At 44.7% G+C, this 18749-nt stretch overlaps 1 protein-coding gene across 1 annotated transcript in view; it reads left to right on the top strand.

The window, feature by feature from the left end:
• The window catches only part of KLHL29 (kelch like family member 29), a 318875-nt gene that overhangs the window by 48296 nt on the left and 251830 nt on the right, over window positions 1–18749 (top strand). The window lies entirely within an intron of this gene.

The raw sequence follows: 18749 nt of genomic DNA, 5'->3' as shown, positions 1-18749 counted from the left end.
GTGTGTGGAGCCCTTTAAAAAAGCCAGGCTCCGTGAGTCATGGCTCAAAGCCAGGAGCCCTGCGCTCTTGACAAAATGCAGAGCCATAGTTCCATTCCCCTGGTGGGGAGACAAAGGCTTTGTCCAAACCCTCCCCTTGGGTTAGGGCATCAGTCAAGAATGCAACCCTAATTAAAACGTTAGGCAGTCAATCAATTACAGTTCCATAGTGGATGGAAGTTCTCCCAATTTCATGCTTGGGTCTTGTAGACAGGAAGAAAGAAAGAAGAGACATTGAGAGTCCTTCCCCCAGGCTATTTCTGGTGAGCCAGTTACTGGAGTTTTATACACATTTTCTACAAAAAGACAAATATTTGGGTCAGATGAAGTGGCTTTGCAGCGGGCTGGGTTTTGACATGCTGTAAATAGTCATCCGTAATGGGGCGAGGCTGGCTACACTGAGCCATTGCTGTGCTTAAATCCTGGTTCTCCTCGGGCCCATGGGCAGTCAGTCCAGCTGTGACCTGATCACCCCTGGCCCAGCATCGTGTGGTCGAGGCAGGCTGTGCCTGTTAAGGCCTGAACAGGGGTAGGGAGTGTCAAGCCATCTTACCACCTGCCAGAAGGAGGCTCTGGAAGGAAGTGGGGAGAAGGTCTGGGCTGAGGCTGGCTGAGGAAACGGATGCCATCGGCATTAACAAGACATACCTCTGCTTTCACAGAGCTGATGGAAGTGCCATCCGATAGCTCCAGGTCCTTAGGGCTGGTGTGAGTCTTATACTGGGTGTGATGGCAGGGTGAGGAGGATGTGAATTCACTGGGGAAAGCACCTTGAAAGTGGCAACATTGGAGCGTGGCCTTCAGAATGGGGCCTGTCAGCAGCCATGCCAGGAAGGTGAGATGCATTCTGGAGGCGCGGGAACTGAATGACCAATGCCACAGAGCGGGGAATGCGTAGTGCTGGGAAAGGACAGGCATTAGGAGATGGCACTGGGGGGCAGACAGAGTGAGATTTCAGATGATTGTGAAGGTCATGCTGAACTGTATCTCCTCAGGATACAGGGAGCCTTTTGGGGGGTTCTGTGCATACAAGTGATGGGTCACAGGTGCACATTGGGAAGATGGCTCTGTCGAGTGGAGGCTGAGCTAGACTGGATCAGGGAGAGGCTTGAGACCACCGGGAGCCATAGAGTCCAGGTGGATGTGGCAGTTCTAAGCAGGACAGTCAGAGTGTGACAGAGAGTGCACGGGGCTGGGGAATGGTTTGGGTGACACAATGAAGGGGAAGTCAAGTTCAACTCCCAAGTTTGGGGAGTGAGCTGCGGCTACACGTAAATCAATTTTCTGCTCCACTAAGTTTATTCATTTAAATGCCCAAACTTAAATTAACTGTTTTTGGATGGAAAGCTTTCTAAATAGTGACCACTGAACATCGCCCTCTGCCTTTTTCCGAAATGGAAATAGAACATATTGTAAGCATAGTGTGATGGGATAGTTGCTGTGAGTAATTGCAGCTAGTCTTATTGTCAGTTGCCTCAAGGCCTGGCGAGGTGCTTGGAACCCTTTGCCCCAGCAATGAATGGCCCCAGGCTGTTGTACTTAGCTAGTTCTGGGTTTTCTCTCTCTTTTTTTTTTCTTAAAAAAAAAAAGAAAAAAGGGAAGAAAAGCTGTTGCTTCCCTCCTGGCTCTTCCCTTCTTTGCTTTCAGCTGTCATCTCCCAGCCCCAGAGCTTCAGAGACCCTCATCCTCCAGCTATTTCTAATCTTCTGCCCCGGGCTTTTCAAATCTCCAACTCCTCTTAAATATGCAGCCGCTGCGATGGCTGTTTCCTTAGTTAACTTGTGGGTTTCTTCTTGTTGCTTCCCCGCTATAGCTTTGTTGCAGATGACTGAGCTTTGAGTGCATGTTTTCGTATTTCTTGGGTATTCCCCGCAGTACCTAGATGGTGCAGAGCATGTTGCTGATACTCAGTAAACATCCATGGATTTAAGAGAAGTAAACAGCCATCTGGTTTTTTGTTTTTTTTTTTTCTCTTTTTTTTTTCTCAGCACCAAAGAAGTTTACCTTCAGTTTCTTGAAAGCTGGAGCTCCAAAGCCATATTTGAGAGCCATTTTTTTTTTCTCCCTCAAAATGTGGTCTTAATTGTGTGGCAATAGCCAGAGACAGCGCCTGGAAGCCTGTGCTTCAGGAGCAGAATGACCCTGCCGCTCCTCATTGTCTGTGGATTTAGGCACGGAGAGCCGCACAGATAAAAGCAGATGAGTCACAGGTGTGGATCTGCTGGGCAGCTCTTGTTGCTGGCGGTACAAAAACCACAGGTGCGCATTCAGCATCGCGAAGCAGGAAGAGGAGCCCTGACGATTCTGAGGGTCTCAGGGCAAGTTAGTTACATGGAGACTTGAAAAATGCATTGGAGATGCAGCCCGGCTTCCGCAGCCGTGGAGAAAATGAGAATGATTGTTGCTATTTGCTGTCAGGGCACCATTTAAGCCCATGTCTTGCTAGGTCAACGTTTTCATGCCCAGAGCTATAAATTAAAGAGATGCCTTAGACTTGGGTGCTGTTCCTCCGCCTAGAAGCTGGGTCTGTTTATTCCCTTGCAGTTGCTAGGAGCATCGTAGACCAGAAGGAAGGAAATGGAGGATGAATGATTTTAAGCATATTTTCCAAGAGTAATGAAACCAAAAACACAAATTCCCACACACCAGAAATGAACTGGTTTCCATCCAGTGTAGAAAAAGCTCCTGGCAAGATGCAGACTCTCTGACAATTATTCCCCTGTGCGAGGGTTTAGCTGGGCCACCGGCTTGATTTAAAGCCCGGGTTCAGTGGAATGTGTGGGCAAAGCGTAGTAAGCAGGCCAAGTCTCTGCAAACCAGGATCTGAATCAGTTATTTAAAACAACAGACTTGGGTAAAATCAGCAGTCATTCTAATCTAGTTTATCTGGGAGAAGTTTATCTCACAGAACCTCATTTAGTTCCATGAAATTGAGGTTGTTTTCTTGATATATGAGATCACAACTTCCTGTGGTATTGTGGCCTTCCATCATTTTTAATGAATTCCTTAATGATTTAATCCCACTCTTGGATGAGTTGAAGGTGGCATCCCTCTTGCTAGAGAGACTAGAACGAAAGGCCATTTTCTTTTATGTAGGTGACCTGGTTTTTGTTTTCATGAATTCAGAAAGGACTTAGTAGACAACAGGTTCTGCTATCTAAAGCAGAGTATCTTCTTTATTACCTTAAAGAAGGGTTGCTGGATACTTAAACTAAATTCAAAGTCATCACTTTTGGTATACGTTCTCCAGCATTCAGTTGGCTTACAGTAAACAGCCTGTCTCAGTTTATTGCTGTGCAAAAATCCACATTAAAACTTAGTGGCTTAAAAGAACAACATTCTTTTGCTCAGAATTCAGCAGTTTGGGCAGGATTCAGCAAGGATGGTTCATCTCTGCTCTTCATGATGCCAGCTAGCATGGCTTGACTGAGGCTGGAAGATGCACTTCCAAGATAGCTCACTCACATGACTGGAAAGTTGGAGCTGGCTGTTGACTGGGAACTCAACTGCTGCTGTTGACCACAGCTTCAGTTCCTTTCCGTGTGGCCTCTCCATGTGGCTCTGTTGGGCTTTTCTTTCTTTTTTTTTTATTGCATTTTAGGTTTTGGGGTACATATGAAGAACATGCAAGATCGTTGCATAGGTACACACATGGCAGTGTGATGTGCTGCCCTCCTCCCCATCACCTATATGTTGGGCTTTTCACAGCATGGTGGTTGGATTCTAAAAGAAAGGATACTAAAAGCTCTAAAAGGACAAGCCCCACTGTGTAAGCACTTATTAAGCCTCTGCTTATATCATACTTGGTCATATCTCATTGGCTAATACCAGTCACATAGTATGATGAGCAGCATAATGGTTTCTCAAAGACATCCATGTCCTAATAGCTGAAAACTGAGTGTTGTCTTACATGGCAATACAGGTTTTGCAGATATGGTTAAGGTTAGGATGTTGAGATGGGGAAGCTATCTCAGGTTATATGATGCACTTGGTGTAATCACCAGCATTCTTTATTTTTGGGACAGGGTCTTTTAGGCTAGAATGCAGTGACACAAAAATGGCTTACTGCAGCCCCTACCTCCCAGGTTCAAGCAATCTTCCCAGCTCAGCCTTCCAAGTAGCTGAGACTACAGACGTGTGCCACCATGCCCACTTAAAAATTTTTTTTAAATTTTTTGTAGAGATAGGGTCTCCCTATGTTGCTCTGGCTGATCTCAAACTGCTGGGCTCAAGTGACCCTCCCACCTCTGCCTCCCAAAGTTCTGGAGGTGTGAACCACTGTGTCTAGCCCAGGGGTCCTTATAAGTGAAAGACAGAGGCAGCAGAGTCAGAGTAAGAGAATAAGATGTGAGGACAGGAGCAGTGATGAGAGTGATGCAGAGTTTGGCTTTGAAGATGGTAGAAGGGGCCACCAGCAAAGGGATCCAGAAAAGGCAAGAAAATGGGCCCTCCCTCCCTTGGAGCCTCCGGAAGGAACATCCCTGCCAACACTTTGACTTCAGCCAAGTGAGACTCTTGTCAGACTTCTGACTTCCAGAACCATGAGTTAGTAAATCTGTATTGTTTTAAGCCACTGAGTTTGTGGTAATTTGTTACAGCAGTGAGAGAAAACAAATGCACATGGACAACCCCAGAGTCCATGGGGAGGGGCCATACACAGAGGCATGAATCTAGGAGCCATGTTTTGTTGGGAGTCACCAAAGTAACAGTCCATTATCCAAAATGGGGACATTTGACAGACTGGAAACTCACGGCATTTTCTTCAGGAAGTAATTTTGCCCAGAGTTAAATATTTTATGGATGCCTTATGGTCTTTCTGGTCAAGATGGATGTTCCGTTCTCTGCGTCCCAGTGATTCCAAGTTGAAATTGTGGTTGCCACACTGAATGTGATACAGGCCTTTGTGTTGGAGCCACTCTAAGTTTCCCTTTCCCTTTCCCAATTTTTATTATGAAAAGTTTCAAACAGAAAAATTTAAAGATTAGGACAGTGCATTGTGGGATATCTACCACCTAGATTCAAAAATTATTAATATTCTGCCATATTTGCTTAATTTATGTGTGCATACATATCTATGTAGTGCATGCATATCTATGTATATTTTTGGCTGAGGTGTTTGAAAGTTTCAGACATCAAGACCCTTCACCTCTAAGTACTTTAGCACATGTGTCCTAACTATAGGGACATTCTCCTGCATTGCCACAGTGCTCATTACACCTAATAAAACAAACGATTCTCCACAATCATCTAATATACAGTCTACATTCAAATTTCCCCAATGGCCAAAACAAATTTTTAGAATTGTTTGTTAAAAATCTATGCACATGTTACATTTAGTTATTGTCCTTCTAGTCTCTTATTCTAAAATAACCCTCCACCTTTTTTCACCCTTTCATAGCTTTGACAGTTATCTTACAGAATGTCCCATGTCCTAAGTTTGCCCAGTTATTTCCTTACAGTGCTGTCTAACTTGTTCCTCTGTCCCCTGTACCTCCTATAAATTGAAAGTTATATTCAAAGGCCAGACTAGATGCAGGTTATGCACTTTTGGTAGGAATATTTTTATAGATGATACCATGTCCTGCATATGATAGCACATAATGTCGGGTGTCCCCTATTGTTGACTTTGTTTAATCACTAGGTTAAAGGGATGATCATAAGGTGATGCCATTGTGAAGGTAGATTTTTTTTTTCTTTCTGTAATTAGCAAATAATCTGTTGGGGTGATAATTTGGCAAGGAGCAGATATGCTCTTTCCCAAGAACTTTCACCTAATGGCTTTTGCATCACTTGATAACCCCTATGGGAGGCAGCAGGGGTATTGTAAAATAGTAATTTTTAAAATCCTGTTATTCTTTCTACATTTATTACCTGAAAGTTTTATCTTTTGGTTTTGGGGTTTTTTTGTTGTTGTTGTTGTTTTGTTTTTGTTTTTGTTTTTTTTGAGACGGTTTCACTCTTGTTACCCAGGCTGGAGTGCAATGGTGCAATCTCAACTCATTGCAACCTCCACCTCCCGGGTTCAGGTGATTCTCCGTGGCTCAGTCTCCTTTGGCTAAAAATACAAAATTAGCCAAAGTTGCATACCTGGGATTATAGGTATGCAATTTTGGCTAATTTTGTATTTTTAGTAGAGACGGGCTTTCTGTATGTTAGTCAGGTTGGTCTTGAACTCCCAACCTCAGATGATCCTCCCACCTTGGCCTCCCAAAGTGCTGGGATTACTTACAGGTGTGAGCCACCGCATCCGGCCTCAAACTGAAATTTTGATTCCTGTGCATTAATATGTTTACCTGTTTGTGTATAATATATGCATACACATAAAATAGTTTCAAACTTATAACATCAATATTATTACTAACAATAAAACTACCAAGTAAAGTTTTTCTTTGCACTTTCTGTCCTTAGAATATATCCCATTACAAATGTATAATCAGAGTACTGAGTTGAAAAGTCATTTGAAAATTTTTTTTTTCTTTGTGTGATTATGTTATCAATTTTATGAACAGTTAGGTTCATGTGTTTTGGACTGTGAGGTTTATTCCCCCTTTTAAAATTGATTTCATTTTTTAGAAAATATAAAACATGCAGCAAGCCCCCACTTAATGTCATCAATAGGTTCTTGGAAACTGTGACTTAAAGTGAAATGACATATAACAAACCAATTTTTTTCTCATGGTGTTACAAGACAGTGTTGCACAAAATGATATTATTCCACAACCTGCTGTACGTCATTTCACTTAAAGATGCAGTTTCAAGAACCTTAAGAAGGCCATGAAGTGAAGACTTAATATATGTGGTTTAAAAGTCAAAACCATATAATACAGTAACCTCATAGAAATCTTGATTCCATGCCTTGATTCCACTCCATTCCCCTATACAGATAACCATTTTGCTAGTGTTTTATCTCTCCAGTGCATCATTTTGTAAAAAAAGATTTCATCTTCATTCCTATTTCTCCTTTCTTAGACAAGAGCAGCATGCCCTTCGTATTCTTCTTCACCCTGTGTTGTGCGCTTTTTGATATAGCCTTGAAATCCCTCTATACCAGCCCTTCAAGGCCACCGTCTTTGTCCATTGCATGTACTTATTCACTGTGTGGCTGCCCAGGAATGGATTCAGCAAATTGACTGTCAACGGGCTCTTGGGTTGTTTCCAGTCTTTTTCTTGCGCAGACAGTGCTGCAATGAGTAATCTCTAAGCATGTTGTTTTGTGCATGTGAAGGTGCATCATCAAGTGGGATTGATGGGTCAAAAGATGAAAACACGTCATTTGTCAGGTATTGCTACATCCTCCTCTCTGGGGGCTATACCATTTTGCACCCCCCCAGGAATGTGTGAGAATACTTGTGTCTCCACAGCCTTAACCACAAAATGCTTGTCAAACTTTTGGCTCTTTGCCAATATGATGAATGAGAAATGGTGTTTCTGTTTTGTTTTAATTTATGTTTATCTTATGAGTAAGGCTACACATTTTTTTCATAGGTCTAGGGGCCATTGCCCCTTTTCTTTCTATAAACTGTACATCTTTTGTTCATGTTTCTGTCATGTGATTGGTCTTTTTCCTTTCAGAGAATTTCTAATTCAGAGAGATTAAACCTTTTTCTCTAAGTTGCAAATGGTTTCCTTTCTTAGTTTTTTCTTTTTTTTTTTAACTTTTCTTATATTTTTGTAATGCATTTATTTTATTTTTATTTTATCAATCTTTTATTTCAAATCATAATTAGAAAGACTTTTCCACTCCCTGGTGATTAAAGAATTCATTCACATTTTCTTCTATAACATGTAGAATTTTGTTTAGTTAGCTATCTAATGCATTTGGAGCCTTTTTTTTTTTTTCTTCTGGTGAATGGTATGATAGAGATTCAATTTTTTTTTTTCCCAAAAAGTTATCCATCTTTCCCCAAAAGGTTTGAGATGCTACCTTTATCATATACCAAATTTCTACATGGGATCTATTTGCCAACTTTCTATTTTCTTCCACTGATCTTTCAGACCCAAGGTTCTTGAAGTTCATCTTGACCCAGAACAGTGTGTCTCTGTCATGTTCTTCAGCACTCCAGAGCCAGCTCAACCCTTAATGGTGAAAGCCCAAAACTGAGCACTTAGTGCGGAGTAGCTACACATCTATTCCTCTGAAATACTCTAAAAGTTCTTCCTGGCTCTTGCTGGACTATCAGGGTACTGTATACAAATCTGTGCTATTTTGGCTCCTTGTGGAATAGCTTTTGCTAAACAACACTTATTAGTGACAGGTCATGGTCCTATATTGAAGGATGTGCTAAGGAAAAACCCTGTAAAACTCAAGGGTGTTGAGAATTCACTGCATCATTCTCTCACTCCTAATTTTATCTTATTTTTCCTGTATTTACCCGGCTTTCCTGACATTATTTTACTTTTATCTTTTAAATTATATTCATCTTTGTAAGCAGTTCTGGAGTATATACTGTTGAAGGAGGAGGGAAGGAAGGAAGGGAATCACACAAGACTGATGACTTTGTGCTGTGATGAAATATGTAAACGGTGCACAGTCCTTGATATCGGGCTAGATTTACTGCAGTCTTCAAAGGAACTTTTCTTGGACAGGTTTACCTAATGCAGAAAAACACCTTTGCTTCCAGATCAAGCACCTTTCATCCTTTAAATCTAATCATTTTAAATGAGATAGGAATACATGCAGAAGGATTTTCAAGCTGATACAGGTTCAGATGCGTGTGTTAGACACCACAGTCAGCTTGAAGCATTTGTGTTTGACTTTGTTGAACACATCTGTACCTTGACTCATCTTTGCCATGTCATCCTTGGGACCAAATGCAGACCTTTCTCAGGCATCCATTGCCATCCAGGCCCTTGTTTTTGTATGTGATGTGTATCTCCCTTGCTTCTTCATATTTCTCCCTGGTCCAGAGCCCTGTGAACCCGTGCGTGGGCCACACCACCTTGAGGAGGCCTTGACTGCTTGTTCCCTTTAGTACCCATGTGCTTCAGAGGTGGCTGCATTGGCCTTGCTTCCTTCTTCATCAGTGCCTCTGCGCCTTTCTCCTTGCTTAGGAAGTTTCTGCATTTGTTGCATTTGATCAAGCATCCTTGTAAATATAAAAATTTCCCCATCACAAATCAGTCTGCTGCGTCTTCCTAACACTGATGATGGCCTTGGCTGGGGCCCAGCTGACCCTTCCTGGCTGATCATGCTCCCCTCAGTCTCAGTGCCTAAGCCATCACTTGTGTCATTATTTCTTATCCAAAGGGCCCATGTCCCTTAGCCAAAATTCTGAAATAGAAAGGCTCTGCAAACAGGAAATCATGTGACAGCAAAATCCAGCCTAAACTGACATGCGGCCATTTATAGTCCTTATTTATCCCAATAGATGTGAATGTGAATGCTGATACCTTTTGCTGTGGAAATATGACTGTGTCTGATCCTGTGGTACTGTCCCAGAACCTACTGGGAGTATCATGATATATGGCATTTGTCATCTGAATTTCAAAACAGATCAGGTCCCAAGGCCTTGTGATAAGGGATTGTGGGCCTGGAGAAAGTCGGAGGCGGGAGATGCCTGCAATTTCATGCCGTATGACTGTCAGGATAGCTTGTGCATAGAAATGACCCATGCCTAGGTAAGTAAAAGTGCATGAGGCCCAAGACTTGGAAAATACTCAAGTCCAGTTAGCATACTAAGGGCTTCCCCATTCCTGGAATATCCACAGGATGTTATGCAAGCTAGGAAAGAGGCTCCCTGATCAGAATATACTAGATGTCCCAGTCCCCAGAGTTTGTCAGCTCCAGGGACACCCTAACACCAGCAGGTTTCTAGATTTGCAAATCTAAGAATAATAAAATTGAAACACTTTCCTTATGCCAGGCACTGTTCTAAGTGCTCAGTATGTATAATCTAATCAGATCCTTGTGACAACCCTCTGAGGCAGTTGATATCACCATCCCTTTACCCACGAGGAAACAGAGGCCCATCCAGGTTAAGTGAATCCATTACAGTTCAAATGCCAGAAAACACAAACCTCTCCAGCTGTTTAAGAAGAGATGAATAGAGGGCACTGGGAGTCTCCAGAATCATTAGAAGGGCCTGGAGGAGCAAGATGAAGGCTCAGCTTCCAGGAATGGGTCTCAATAGAACACTGCGTGGCTGGACGCCTCAAGATTGCCACTTCCAGAGTCAGGAAAGTTGGGAATCAGGATGCCACTGCAGGAACACCCACTCAGCCACCTTCTGAGGACCAGGAGAGGTGACCATGACTGTTGGCTCCAGAGCTGGCATGCCTTCTGCTGCACCTGCACTCTGCTTTCCAGCGCACCTGCAAAACTGGTGACTGGCCTCCTTGCCTCTGCTTGCCAGAGAACGGCAGAATCTACCGCCCTATGGCCTCCACCTCATTTCCTTAGCCTCTCAAAGCATACACAAACACATCTGCTTGGCAGAATCTTAAACACATCTAGAACCTGGAGGTGCACGGGAATGGGTCATTGTCACTTTGCCAACTTTGGCATACAGGAAGGCACTTGGGGAGGAAGGTCCAATGGATGTTGATTAAGCCCATCTGCAGACCCACACATTAAATAACTTCCCAGAGCTTACCCAGGAAGTGGTAGAACCAGGATTTGAAGCCAGGCTGTGTGTTCCCAGCATCTAAGCTCTGTAAAGTGTACTGCCTCCCAGGAATCCCATGAGCTCATGCCTGGGGCTGGCTGGTTTCTTCGGCGGGTCTACAGCTCTGGCCTATGTGTCTGTGGTACAAGGCGAACTCTTGAGCTAGGATCTGAATGCTTTGGGGACTGGGATTGATGGTGTCCATCCAATGTCTATTGACTGAGTATATCTGTTACCCTTTGCTATAACAATGCTCCCTAACAGACCACCCAAAATTCACTGACTTCAAACAGTAGACATGTAATATTGCTTGCCTAGTCTGTAGGTTGGCTGGTTCTTCCCTTCTCAGCTGCGTTCACTCATGCATCGGTGGTCAGCTGCAGGTCACTTAGGTGGCTCTACTTATCTTGGCTGGGACCCGTCACATGCTTGGGGTTAGCTGGCTGATCTCTCACTAAGTAGGCTGATTTCTCACCCTCCAGTGAGCCCAGCCAGCATGTTCTTATAGCAATTTCTGAGAAATGAAAGAGGAAGTAGAAATGTGCATGCCTTTTCCCAAAGCCAGTCACACAGTCATGCTCAAGGTCATGGTGCAAAGGGTACCTCAAAGTTGTACCTCTCTGGATACAGAGATGCCATTAGTTGGGGTCATCAACTAATTAGAGAACCTTTGGCACAATATTTAACCTCTCCAACTGCCCACACAACTGAACTCCTTGGAAAGCATTGCTGGGATGGGAGGCGTGGAGAGCCAAGCCCTCTGGAACCCTGCACATTAAATCCAATGTGGAATTCAGCACTCGGGGGCTATCTAGCGAGGCTCTGCATAAATGAAATCATCTGTTCTTTTGGCTGGCTTTATTCTGTGCTCAAGCCAGGGCTACCCAGCTGACTCAGGGATACAGCCATTAACTTGTGGGGCATGTGCTTAACAGAGCTGCTTCTCAACAAAGACAGTCTTTTGACATCTCAAGCGGCACGCTCGATTGCCAATTAAAAAGCTCATGTCCTCACTGTGACAAATACCAGGGAAAACAATTCCGCGATTCAGAACACAAGTGGAGGAACATGAGGCAAGTCCATCATGACAGGAGCACTGGCCTTGGGGGTTTTCATCCCACCTCTCGGTAAGACAGAGCGTGATGCTCCCGAGAGTTCCCAGATCATTCTGCTTAGCTGGGCAGGACGCCCCGCCAGGCCGAGATGGTTCCTCCCGCTTCATGGGATCAGGTGCAGGGTCAGGGTTGTTTTTCTGTAGCTTAGATTTCGGCCCGCACGTCTTATGTTTTCTTAATTCATATTTAATAACCTTACAGGGCTCTCCGGTGGCTGTGCTGTGAGACAGATCAGGAGACCAAGGTCATCCTTGCAGCTGAGATCCTGGGTTCCTTAGGGCCCTGATCCCTTCTCTGTAGAACACGAGGGGCTGCCCCCAAGGCTTCAGCTCTGATGGTTCAGTTGGCAGTTTCGATATTGAAAGACTCTAAGAAAATGGACATTCCTTCTATTTTTCTTTTGGATCCATTTCCCTTTGAAGAGAAGTTGCACTGTCTCCCCAGGTCCCCCGTGGAAGCAGAGTTGTGTATTCCCTGGTTCATTTCTCAGGAGAGGTGTTTTAACTAAGTTAGTAATAATAATAACAACAGCCTTTTTGAGAAATAATTCACATACCCTACAATTCACCCACCTAAGGTATACAATTCAGTGGTTTTTAATGTAGTCACATATATGTGCAACCATGCCTGTACGCTCTGATATAACCCAACTATGGCTTATATTAGAGCATTTTCATCATCTCAAAAAAAAACAAAAACCCATACCCATTAGCAATCATTCCCCATTTTCCCCTCACCCAATCCCTGGCAACCACTAATCTGTTGTTTTTTCTTTTTCACTGAAACAGATTCCTGACAGATCTACTTTCTATGTTTATAGAGTTCCCTATTCTGGACAATGGCTGTCAGTGGAATTATATAACAATATGGTCTTTTGTGACTTGATTCTTTCCCTTAGCATAAACTAAGGAAAATTTTTAAAGTTTGTCTTTGAAGGCAGATAGCTGGGTTTGAATCCTGGCTCCACAGCCTACTGGCTGTGTGTTTTTAGGTAAGTGACTTAACCTCTCTGTGTCTGTTTCCCCCTCTGAATATAGAGAGAATTCCAGTGCTCACTGCCATAGAGCTCCCTGGGTAAATACATGTAAAGGCTGGATTTGAGCTGTGCCTGGAACACAGTAGCAACCCAGGGAATGTGAGTTCTCATCGTCTTTCTTGTCCTGTGTTCCCTGAAGGCCTTTCTAGCTGTGTTTGAGGAGTCTTGCCTGTTTGTTTTCATTCCCACGGCAAACATCAACAGCAGCGTGCACAGCTTTTCCCACGTGGGTTGTGCTGGTGTCATAGGGACTGGGAAGGCCTGCTCCCACCCAAGTCTAGAGCCTCCTGCATCCCCCTCTTCCCGAGGCAGTCTATGGCCCCACTTTAGGCCCCGAGGTTCTGCCTTTAAGGGAATAGAAAGTGTTTCTCCCTAGCTCCCAGTGAAAGCAGATGTTCCCTTGTGAGTGTCCTCCAGGTGGGGGACAGAGGGATTTCGGACAGGCACATTAGTCCATCTTACTTCTCAGGCTTTAAGTTAACAGGAATAGTAGAAGGGATCAACATCGACCCAGAAAGCTGGCGCACAGGCCTGCTGTTAGGTAATGTACTCGTCCACTGTTTAGTTGCTATGAAGAAGCACCTGAGGCTGGGTAGTTTACAAAGAAAGGAGTTCATGTGGCTCATGGTTCTGCAGGGTGTCTAGGAAGCATGGCACTGGCGTCTGCTCCTGGTGAGGCCTCGAGATGCTGCCAGTCATGGTGGAAGGTGAAGAGGGAGCAGGCTGTCACTTGACGAGAGTGGGAGCAAGAGAAGGGGGAGGTGCCACACTGTTTTATTTGTATTTTTTCTTGAAATAGGGCTTGCTTTGTCACCCAGTCTAGAGTGCAGTGGTACGATCACAGCTTATTGATGCCTCAATCTCCTGCACTCAAGTGATCCTCCCACCTCAGCCCCTTGAGTAGCTGGGACCACTAGCATGTGCCGCTGTGCCCAGAAAAAAATTTTTTTGTTGTTTTTTTAGAGATAGGGTCTCACTATGTTGCCCAGGCTGGTCTCCAATTCCTGAGCCCAAGTGATCCTCCCACCGCAGTCTCCAAAGTGCTGGGATTCCAGGTGCGAGCCACCATGCCTGCCTCCTAAACAAGCAACTCTCTTATGAACTGAGCAAGAACTCAGTCATCACCAAGGGGATGGGGCCGAGCCATTCACAGGGGATCCGCGTCCTGCATCCGGCCCCTCCCACCAGGCCCCACCTCCAGCATTGGAGATCACATTTCAGCTTGAGATTTGGAGGGGACACACATTCAAACCATGTTAGGAAGCTGAGAAAAGTGACATCTGCCTCTGAAACAGCTCTGGGAATGTCACTGGCGGGTGACTGCCAGGTACACTCATGCTGTTGGCCCCTCCTTTGTGTCCTCAGTATTTTTTACTCTAGGCATAATCACAGCCCTGGTTGAAAGGAGCCACTGTCTCTGTTTGTCTTTTTTCTAGAAGCATCTCTTATGTACCCATGTACAGCAATGCATAACATTGTTAACTGTAAAAATGACACCAACACATTTAGAAAGGCCACCAGATAGCGTAAAGGAAAATATATCCCTCAATGCTGACACACTTACTGGCTTGCTTTTGGAGTGTTCTTCTTTCTATCTTCGGGTGCTAGAACTTTAGGAGAGTAAGCGGGCTGTTGGGGAGCTCTGAAGACTGATCACCTCCCACACACATCCCCCCAGCCCTTGAACTGTGCTTCTGCGTAGCCACTCCATTTATGCCGGACTGTGGTTTCTTTGTGTGTTTTTATGTCTTTTCCATGTCTGGGTCTGGGTTTGCCTCCCCTGAGAGATTGTAAACTTCTAAAGAACAAGAACTGTGTTGTCTCTTTTTACAGGAGTGTATGTTTCGTTTAAAAAAAAAAAAAAAAAAAGTAAAAGTAAATTTTAAAACAACGTTTCTTGTCCATGCCTACAATGTTCTCTTACTGACGAGGGTTTAGACAGTGTCTCTGAAAATTGTCTGGCAAACAGCCCCTGGCCCCATCATGATCGGCTGGTTGACGTAACCCCACCGTGGCTCAGCCACCAGGTCACGGGATCTGTGTCTTCTTCTGCCCGGGAACTGCCTATCCTGTGTGACAGAAAAATGCAGCGGTTGTCGTCAGCCAAGGGCGGACAGGCAGGATTCCCCTGAAGCTGTGGGACTTTGCTAACAATGCATCTCCCATATCAAGGCTTTTCAGAAATGCGATTGAAAATAGAAGTGTGGGAGAAGCATTTTCTTCCCTGCCATATGGGAATTCTGGGGAAAGAGCCCACCTTGAAGGAACATCCTTGCTGGGGGTGTGGTGGGGGAACCTTTCCCCTGGAGCCAGAGCCCCTGCCGGGTCCTGGCAGCCCCAAGATGCCCGCTGAGCTCTGCTTCTCTGGATACCCTAAGAAATGGAAGTCAGCAGCTCTGACTCCTGGCTAAGGCTGGGCTTCAATTAAGCCAGAGAAACACGATTTATTTCCAGCATGTTTTCAGTTCCAGGCGGTGCCTTGAAAAGGTCACCTTATATGAATATTTAGAAAAAGCAACATCATAAGATAAGAGAGACTTGGTATTTTTTTCTTTTTTTGAAGAAGAAAATTCAGGCTCACTGGTAACCTACAATGGACAAACTCCAGCACTTTTTATTTAACCTGCATTTACCCTTTAAAAAGGGGGAGGAGGTTTTGGAACTGCATTTGAGGAGACTTTGTGTCCAGGGGATTTTACAGCATTTGAAACCAGGGCAGTGAGCTTCATGCCCGGGACCCAAGGTCCACTTGCTGACTAAATGTCCATTAAAACAGCAAATGAGGCGGCCAGGTCTGCTCTGAACAGCCTAGCCTAATTGTGTTGTATTTGTATCAGCTGATGGCTACTCTTTTCATTAGGGGCTTTTAACCTGTGGGTCATCTTTTGAAATACACATTTGATTGAGTCAGTTCTTCCTTTAAGACCTCAATTGGCTTCCCTTGCCCAAGGAGAAAGCTGGGCCCCTGACCCTCCCGCCCTGGCCCCTTGGGATCTGAACACAGCCTTGCCTCGGAGCTCAGCCTGTCCCCTCCCCTCCCCTCCTGTCACCTCCTGTGTCCCATTCCAGCCCCATAGTGAGGGGACTTAGTGGATTATATTGTAGGATGAGCTTAGTTAAAGATTAAATGAGTATGTTTATTCTTTATTTCACAGAGTAATTGTTTTAAAAAGAATTTTATTTTTATGCTTAGTAGGATAGATTTTATTTAAACCCCCAGGCAGACTCCATTTAAATCTGTCTATAAATTGTATAGTCTTGATGTTTTGTATAACTCTGATATACATTCTTTACAAAATCCCGGTTTTATTTTTACAAGATGAAGATTATACATTTTAAAGCAGTTATTTCGTCAGCTTTTTCTGTCTCCTTGTATAATCATATCAGAAGACTGAATAATGATTCCGTTATTTCATTTGCACCAACTCTCGTGACTGTTAAGCAGTCTGCCTGTAGTGCTCTGTGTTTTTTGCTATCCCTCTGTTCTTGTGATTTTTCTGCAATCTTTCCCTGCCTTGCCCAGATCTCTTCCTCGATGAAAGTTGTTGTTTTTTTTTTTTTTGTACAACAAATATTTCTCAGTGCCTCCTATCCACCAGACCCTATGCCAGGTGCCAAGTATAGAATGCAGATCAAACAGCCAGGTTGCCTACCCCTTGGCACTTGGCATGGAATGCCGTGAGCCTTTCCATTAAAGAGGGCTAAGGGCTATGAGCTGAATTTGACAAATTGTAGAAACAGAAGCAGTGGGCGGAGGTGGGGCACATTTATTTTTCTTGCATTTATTTTTCTGCAGCCTCTGTGCAATCAATTTGTAACCTCCGAAGACATATTTATTGTGAATTAAATAAGACCACCCTTAGATGTCTCCAGAATGTGCCCTCTTCTCAGGCCTGGCTCCTTCTGGGACAGCTGTTGTCTTTACTTTCTTGCATTATCGATAACAAAGTATTGGCCAACCCATAAAAGTGTCCCACTTCCATAATCCCCGACCTCCTGTGACTGATTAATAAAGCTCTGTAAAAAGGTTGCCTAAAAATGTATTTTATAAATACCGTGTATTATGATTCAGAGTGACACCTCATGTTAAAATATGCTCTTCAGCTTTAACCTCTGTTAAGCTGAAGTCATTTTGCCAGGTTTGGTTGGTTGATCATTACTGTTGTTATTGTTACCATCATTGATTTGTCTGTTGTGAGTGAAGGTCTTTGTTAAAAAACAAATAAGTGGAAATCCAGTTAATGTAAGATATTTTGGGTTCTGCATTTTATTTACCTTTCTGCTTAAGAACTTTCTCTGAGGACAGGCAGACAAGTTTGCCATTGAGTGAAGAGAAGCGTCAGCTGAGAGATGGTCACCTATTTTTTTTGTTTTTTGTTTGTTTGTTTGGTTGTGGGTTTTTTGTTTGTTTGTTTGTTTGTTTTTGAGACAGAGTCTCACTCTGTCGACCAGGCTAGAGTACAGTGGCGCGATCTCAGCTCACTGCAACCTCCACCTCCCGGGTTCAAGCGATTCCCCTGCCTCAGCCTCCTGAGTAGAGTCTCCTGATTTTGTAAATTCTGCCATGTGGTTCATTTGTTAGCTACACTTAGGCACTGAATTGTGTCTCCCCAAAATCCACATGCTGAAGTCCTAACTCCCAGTAGCTCAGAATGTGACTATACTTGGAGATAGGGTCTGTAAAGGGGGTGATTAAGGTTAAGCCTGGCTGGTGTCCTTATAAAAAGAAGACACACAGAGGGACACAGGAATGTGTGTGCAAAGTGGAAAGACCATGTGAGGATATCGTGAGTGAGAAGGTGGCATCTGCAAGCCGGAGAGAAGGGGCCCCAGAAGAAACCAAGCCTGCTGACACTTTGATCTTGGAACTCCGGCCTCCAGAACTGTGAGAAAATAAATTCCCATTGTTTAAACCACCCAGCCTGTGGCATTTTGTTATGGCAGCCCTAACAAATTAATGCAACCACCAAGCCTGTTGCAAAGGATTTTTCTTCCAAGCAGATTGCTGTTTGATGAGAGGAGCCAGCATCCTCCTCATTTTTGTCGCTGGAGGGGCCCAAGGCAGAGAAGACTACTGGCCCTGGGCCCTTGGTGCAGTGGGGCAGTGACAGCAGTGGGAGGAGCAGCCACCTCCACAGAACCCCCAGCAGCCTCCCCATAGCAGCTGAGTGCTTGCAGAGCTGTGCCAGGAACCCAGGAAAATGCAGGTGGAAGAATTCGTTCTAGAATCCTTGGAGCCTTGATTTGGGCTGTGCTCAGGAGTGTTCATTCTCTTTTCCGTGGATCTTCACAAAATATCCGAGAACTAAATCTGCACCTTCTCTAGTAAGGCCACGTGATGCATGCGTCTAGCACCCACGAGTGAGGAGCCGGAAACATTCTCCCGCGCCAGCTCTGCGGGGTTCTGGCTACTTGCGCTTGGGTGTAAATGCTCGCATTGCGTTTTCTGTTCCTGCCACATTGCACGCCCCAGCCTGGATGCAGTATTATCACTGCTGTAGGAATTTTTGACAACTTATTTATGAGTATTAGGATTCTGGAGTCTTCCCCCCACCAAAAAAAAGAGGGGATAGTTGTGTCTGCACTTTGTGATGTTCCCAGGATGGCAGCCCTCGTGGGGTCTGGTCACCCACAGGGCCGGCGGTAGATGCTGCCTCCCTTGTGCACCCAGGCTGGTTTGAAGTCTGCTGATGGGGACCTGCTGAGACAGCCAGGCAGAGGGAGAAGACAGGTGGTAGGTTTGCTCCAGGTCACACAGGCCACCGTGGAAGCAGGCCTGGCTAGGTGGAAGGGAGCAGGGTGACAGCGTCTCAGGTGTCAGGGCCAGAGGCCACAGAGGCCAAGGCCTTCCAAGGCCCATCCCCAGGCATCTGCTGAGACCCTTCCTTGTGCCAGGCTCTGTGCCTTCCCAGCCCCGGGGTTTGGAGCTAGAGGCATCTGGTGACAGGAACAGGA

The sequence above is a fragment of the Sapajus apella genome, unplaced genomic scaffold (assembly GCF_009761245.1).
Source record: "Sapajus apella isolate SASKATOON/1434 unplaced genomic scaffold, GSC_monkey_1.0 scaffold31, whole genome shotgun sequence".
Lineage (NCBI taxonomy): Eukaryota > Metazoa > Chordata > Mammalia > Primates > Cebidae > Sapajus > Sapajus apella.
Note: the sequence above shows the minus strand (reverse complement) of the source record. Positions and strands in the feature narration are given on the sequence as shown.